The sequence below is a fragment of the Rhinopithecus bieti genome, unplaced genomic scaffold (genome assembly GCF_001698545.2).
Source record: "Rhinopithecus bieti isolate Rb0 unplaced genomic scaffold, ASM169854v2 scaffold_10612, whole genome shotgun sequence".
Taxonomy (NCBI): domain Eukaryota; kingdom Metazoa; phylum Chordata; class Mammalia; order Primates; family Cercopithecidae; genus Rhinopithecus; species Rhinopithecus bieti.
Genome location: NW_016806990.1, coordinates 1,331,773 through 1,339,231, shown reverse-complemented (window position 1 = coordinate 1,339,231; position 7,459 = coordinate 1,331,773).

Below are 7,459 nucleotides of genomic sequence, written 5' to 3'. Positions count from 1 at the left end.
AGACTTATAAAGAGACTTAGACTCCGATACAATAATAATGGGAGACTTTAACATCCCACTGTCAACATGAGACAGAAAGTTAACAAGGATATCCAGGAATTGAACTCAACTCTGCACCAAGCGGACCTAATAGACATCTACAGAACTCTCCACCCCAAATCAACAGAATATACATTCTTCTCAGCACCACATCGCACTTATTCCAAAATTGACCACATAGTTGGAAGTAAAGCACTCCTCAGCAAATGTAAAAAACAGAAATTATAACAAACTGCCTCTCAGACCACAGTGCAATCAAACTAACAGAAGATCTCTCGGCCTTTTTTACAGAATTAATCTAACCCAAATTTAGAGGAGAAAGACTCAAAGGTTAACCAACATGGAAACACTTAATTGGGCAAATTTGGTAAAGGCTTTTATTTTATGTTTTTATGATTAGTTTTTGTCACAGGATAATAATTGGATTAGGTCATTAAGAAGCTCTGACACACTAAATTATGTAGCCCAGTGCCTTACACATAGTGGATACTTGGTTATTACTTGAGGGATGAATGAATAAGCGAGAAAATGAATTCCTCAGTTTAAATGATGTATACCAAATTGCCTGGATAAGTTTTCTGGAGGAAGATACTTATGAATACATCAGCCAAGATAATTTGAATGAAAGAAAGTGAAAGGCTAGGATAAAATATTTAAGGGGAAAATGAGTTGTGGCAATAAATTTAGAAATAGAAATTCAGTTACTATTGGCTTAGTGACACTTGAAAGCCATTTGTAAGACTACTTTTTCTGGCAATTAGTGGAGACAAAGAATAATTTGCAAATGAAAACATGTTAGGAATGAAACGTAATTTTAAGCCTGAAATACTTACTTGTCCTCCACAGCCACGTCTGCCTCAAGATCAAGTCCTTCATAGCTAATAAAAACCAGAAAACAAGAGAAAAATTTAAAACTGAGATTTCTTTAACTATTGTTCACAGAGCATACAGTTAGACAAGTCCTTATGCTTAGTTCTTCAAAAACTTGAGAAATTCAGATCTTGATTTCAAGACATTTAGCCTCTAAAGAAGAAAGAAATTGAGTAAACAAATTAGTATTGATGCAAGAAAGATTATAAGACAAGCAAGTTTTTGGTATTTTCTTGGTTTTGTTTTTGTTACTTAAGTTATATCAGTAAGGATTCAACCAGAGAAACAATATCAGTAGGCAACACTAAGAGATTTATTGCAAGGAATTGACTTATGCAATTCTTGGGGATGTCAAAGCAAGTCTGAAATTCACAGGACAAACCATCAAGAAAGGCAAACTGAGTCCTGAGCATAATTTCAAGTTGCTATCTACAGGAAGAATTTCTTTTTCCTTAAGGAAGCCCCAGTTCTGGTCTTAAGGCCTTTGACTAATTGATTCAGGCTCACACTGACTATCTGGGATAACCTCCCTACATGACGTCAATTGATTTTTGACTGTAAGCACATCTACAAAATACAAAATACCTTCATCACAACAGCTAGATTGTGACTGAAGTTTGATTGAATAACTGGAGACTATAGCCTAGTCAGGTTGAAAGGTAAAACTGACCATCACAGTCCACAGCTTGCCAATTTTACATCCATACACATCTTCTGGAACCATACTTAATCTCCAAATAAAGATAATGACAAAGTCATACTTCCATCTAACATGATACAACTATCTTCCATGCCACCAAAACCACACTAACACTTTCCTCAGAAGAGGATACGATCAGATGATGAATTTAACTGTTCAACTGCTGAATGATAAGGGCATGAACTAAAACTTAATTCTGACAGAGCTGGATGTGGCTATATAAAACTGGATCTTAAATTTATACTTGGGTATTAGTTTTAATAACTGGAAATATATCCTTTCTAAATCTTTAATTGGTACTTCCTATAGGAATGAATGTGATTTGAACTCATTCATGTTGAGAGGGTGTCAAATTGAGAACCAGGCAGATCCCCACCACCTACAATCAAAAGCTTCTAGGACCCTAAAGTAAATTGGTTGAAGAAATTAGATCCCAAAGATTCTTGGTGAATTTTGAAGTCTTCATCAGTATACCCATATTAAAAGGAGATAACAGAAGCCAAAGTAATTATGGGCTGACAGGACAGCTGGATCAGTTTCATTAAAAGGGCAAACTTGAAGATCTTTTGACTCCAGCTTTTAGGGGATCTAAAGTGACCTTGATGGACAGTGGAAGAAATCACAACATGGAATTCCTTGAATAAAAATTTATTGACTTTAAAAAAAAAAAAAGAAGAGGATACGAAGTCTTCGGTGCTGTTCACTTTTCTCCTTGATATTCTATAATGTAAATATTGTGATATAAAGTTAACTATTATTAATACAGCCTGTGTTAGATGAAAAGGGGATAAGAGAGGAAAGAACACAAAAATATTTGCTAAATATATATACAAACATTTATAATAAAATAAGAAAAAATCTATAACTATTATAGTCCTCATTTCAGAAGCTGATCTTTAGCCGTAATTGATATTTGTAACTATGTTCTTTCACTATTCATTCTGTATTTCTTTTGCCTTCAACAAGCACCTCAACTGCTTATTTTTTATTACCTGCAGGGATGTTCCAGATCTTCATTTCTGAAGAATCCGAACCATTAGCCGTTTTGCTAGAATTGGATTGTTGTAGTTTTCCATTAACTTTAATCACGGGGCATGAGGATTAGGAGACTCCATAAAGGATCTACTGTATTCTACACATACTCCAACTTATCTCTGTTGTGTAGAAAGATCCCAATTGGCAGTCAATATCAATAACACAAACCAATATAGAAACTTCCTTCTTTGCCTGTTGCTTCAGAGACATAAGGAACCCAAAGTGGCCAGGTGGTTTTTTCAACTTTTCAATTCAATGGAATCACTGTTGTGTTTCCTGGTAGGAACATTCCTTCCTTTAGAACTCTAGACCAGCAGAGCCCAAGGTCAGCAAACATTTTGCTGGTAGATCACAAAGGATAATAGTGGTTAGAGCTACTCCCATTTCTACTTGATTCCCGGACCCATGAATTTTGGCTATGGAAGAAAAAATGCCATACATTGGATACTGATTTAGAGCACAACAGCCTCCTGCCCCAACCTCACAAGGCATTACCACCTAGCTGGCATCATAACTATGTCTTCAAAAGGCTATATGCCATCTGTCACCCCAACTGCTTCTGGATGATAGGGTATAATGGTAAGACCAGTGAACTGCATGAGCATGGGACCATTGCTGCCCTTGATAAGAAGCAATGCTTTGTAATATGTCATGATTACGGATAAGACGTTCTGTACATTTCAAAAGAAGGATTATATACAAGGAAAGCAAACCCATATGCAGAATAAGTGTCTTTTTCTAAAAGAACAAAGTATTTTCCCTTTTATGATGAAAGTGGTCCAACATAATCTGTCACCAAGTAGCTGGCTGATCAACCTGCAGGATTGCAGCAGTGTTGATTTATTCTGCTGACAGATTGGCACTCAGCAATAGCAATAGCAATAGCTCAGTCAGCCTTGGTGAGTAGAATCCATGTTGCTGAGCCCATGCATAATCTCTGTTTCTAGCACCATGGCTACTTTGTTCATAATCCATTGGGCAATGAAAGCTGTGTCTAAGAAAGATGCTGGGTGGTAGACACAGAATCAGTATTTATTAAAATCCTCTGCTGCAGAGGTCATCTTTGGTGAGCAATCATGTGAGCCACACATATATTCACATTCTTTGTCCATTCAGAGAGATCTACCTATTCATATATTCCCCCCAACACCCCTGCCAGAAATTCTTGTCAACAATTTTCCAGTCATGTTTTTTCCAGGACTCTGATCATCCATCCAAATCCCTGGCAATTGCTTCTTCCAAGCAAAATAAACAACCAGATGCACTGCTTGATGTTCTGCCCACGGCAAGGAAATCCCTTCATCACTGTCCTTCAGGAATATTCAAGAAAGGGGCTGTAGTGCTGCAGTTGTCAATTTCCAGGTGGTACTTAGCTGATATGGTTTCAATGATTGTGTTTCCTCAAAAATTTATGTTGAAATTTAATCCTCAATGCAGTAGTATTAAATAGTGTGGCCACTGGGAGGTGATTTAATCATGATGGCTCTGCACTTATGAATGGGATTAAGTTGAAATGAGCACGCTCTGCTCTTGCTCTTCTATCCTTCCACTATGTGAAGACAGTGTTCCTTCCCTCTCTGGAGGATGCAGCAATAAGGCATCATCTTGGAAGCAAAGACTGGGTCTTCACCAGACACTGAACCTGTTGGTGCCTTGATTTTGGGACTTCCCAGGCTCCAGAACCATGAGAAATAAATTTCTGTTCTTTATAAATTACCTAGTCTCAGGGATTTTGCTATAGTAGCACAAAAGGACTAAGACATTGCCTATCGTACAGAATCATCTATAAATCAGGTCCTAGTTTTTCTCTTTCTCATCAACTGGCCATAGAAGCTCCCCGTGCTCCCCATGCAGCATAGATATGTACAGGGAGGGAGAAGGCAATGTAGCAGTAGTAGGGGCCATGAACGTTTGAGACCCTTCTTCGTGTAACTGACTTGTGCCTTCAAGCCTGCTCAAGCATTGTAAATGTATGTATCACTGCCCGATTTTAGGGCTTGGTGAACCAGACAACACATTTTTTGTTGGGCAGTTGAGGTTGCATAGTGGATTGGTGGCCCATGGTCAAGTGCTCAGACCCTACTAAAGCTGAGTAGTAAGCCAATGGCTCTTTCACAAAATGAGAAAAGTTATTTGCAGAGGACGACATGGCTTTGCTTCAAGATCTTAAGGTGTGATTCACTTCTAGATGCCTTCCAAAAGCTTCAAACAGTATTTCTTTCTGGCACTGACACTTCAAGCACCATTGGATATGCTGGATCATATGGCCCCAGTGGCAGAGCAGCTTGCATGGTGGTCTAAGCCCATTGCAAAGCCTTCTTTTATGGACTCCACTCAAAAATACTAATTTTTCAGTTCACTAGGTAAATAAGCTAAAGTAGCACACCCAAATGAGGAACATGTCTCCTCCAAAGTCCAAGGAAGTCAGAAAGTCCAATAAGTGTTGTTCCCCTCTTTTTTTTTTTTTTTTTTTTTTTTTTTTTTTTTTTTTTTTTGGTTGCAGGAGGGACAAGATTCAATAACTTATCATTTAACTTAGAAGGGGTATCTTAGCTTCCCACACCACTTAGATTTTTGTTTTTAGAGGCAGGGTCTCACTTTGTTGCCCAGGCTGGAGTGCAGTGGCATGATCATAGATCTCTATAACCTGTAACTTCTGGGCTCAAGCCTGCAGAGTAGCTAGGACTACAGGTGTTTGCCACCACACCTAGTTAATTTTATCTTTGTTAGAGAAGGGATTTTACTATGCTGCCCAAGCTGGTATCTAATTCCTGGTCTCAAGTGATTCTGCTAGCCCTGCCTCCCAAAACACTGGGATTGCAAGCATGAGCTACCTCACTTGGACTTGAATCCCTAGACATTTCACTGAGGTGGAAGGCCTCTGAATTTTTGTCAGGTTTATTTCCCATCCTCTGAATCACAAATGTTTTACGTGTGTGTATATATATATATATAGTAGTTCCTACACACACACACACACACACACACACACACACACACACACATATTTTATATATATATATATACACACACACACACACTTCTTGCTCACTGGGTCCAATCAGCATAACATCATCAATGCAATGAAACAAACAGCATGATACCTTTTGGAAGAGAACAGCAACCAAGCCCCCCAAGGACTAAATAATGACATAAAGCAAGAGAATGGATACACAGTGAGATGGCACAAAGTGTATTGCTGACCTTTCCAGCTGAAAGCAAACTGCTCTGGTGGTCTTTACTACAGGAATGTAGGAAAAGCACTTACCAGCATGATAGCTGCACACCAAGTATCAGGGGGTGTGCTAATTTGCTCAAGCAATAAAATCATGTTTGGTATAGTAGCTGCAATTGGAGCCACTACCTGATTAAGTTTATGATAAACCACTGTTATTCTCCAAGTTCCATCTTTGCTCTGCACAGGCCAAAATAGAGAGTTGAATGGGGATGTGGTAGAAATCACCACCACTGAAACTCTCAAGTCCTTAATGATAACACTAATTTCTGCAATCCCTCTAAGAATATAGTATTGCCTTTGGTTTACCATTTTTGTAGGGAGAAGTAGTTCTAGTAGCTTTCACTCTGCCCTTCTTATCACATTCCCTGACTTCTCCCAGGTCACACAATAAATGTAGGGACTCTACCAGTTGTGGAATATGTCTGTTCCATTAACACATTCGGAAACTGTGAAATAACCACAGAATGTGTTCAGGGACTCTGAGTTAAAATTCCATTTATCACTTGACCTCCATAAGCCCTTATCCTGAGTGGTAGACTACAGTAATGTTTGAGATCTCCAGGAAATTAGTATAAGTTCACGTCCCACATCCAGCAATTCCCTCCAAAGTCTTATCACTTCACTTTCCCCAATCCACAGTCACTCTAGCAAATAGTCATAGGTCTCTTTGGGGAAGAATGAGAAAAAATTAAGAGTATAAACTTTTGGCATTGTACCAAGGTCCTTCCTCAAGAGAACTTTGCCTTCTTTTATTTGAAGACTTCTGGATTTGTAAACTGGTTCAAGTCTGGAAATTTATTGAGAGGTCATGATTCCCTGTGGTAGATGTCTACTCACTAGACCTGGAACTTACTGGCTTATACACATCAAACAAGAATTTAGGAGACTTCCCACTTATTTCTTCTCTAGGAACATCATGACAAAGTAGCCAATGCCATAAATCTCTGTCATCAGACTATTCTGACTACTGCTTTGATGTGCTTGGCCATTGCAATAACCATTACTACTTTATATTTGGTAATTTAGTGCCACCACTTGGTCCCTGCTGCCCCCAAGATCCCACTATCCCATTGCATTGAGAGATCCCAGTTGGGTAGTAGTAGGTCCAATGCTAATTTGTGACCTACAGAGAAGAGGGACCACAAAGCCCTTCGAGAATTTTGGAGCTCCCCTGACAAATTTATTCCTAAAATTCACAGTGAAAGGTGTGCCCTTCCAGGCTGGGTGAGCAGCTCTTACATGATAAATCCACCCTAGTATTCCAGTCTCCCTATGCCATGGAACATCTTCTTCTACAGTATATCAAGGCAGTTCTGAAATTTTGACTTCATTTTTCACCAACTTTGGATACATGTTTTAACCAAACCCTTGGAGCATATTTTTTATTTATTTATTTTTTATTTTTATTTTTTATTATACTTAAAGTTCGAGGGTACATGTGCATAACGTGCAGGTTTGTTACCTATGTAGACTTGTGCCATGTTGGTGTGCTGCACCCATCAGCTCGTCAGCACCCATCAATTCATCATTTATATCATGTATAACTCCCCAATGCAATCCCTCCCTCCTCCCCCCTC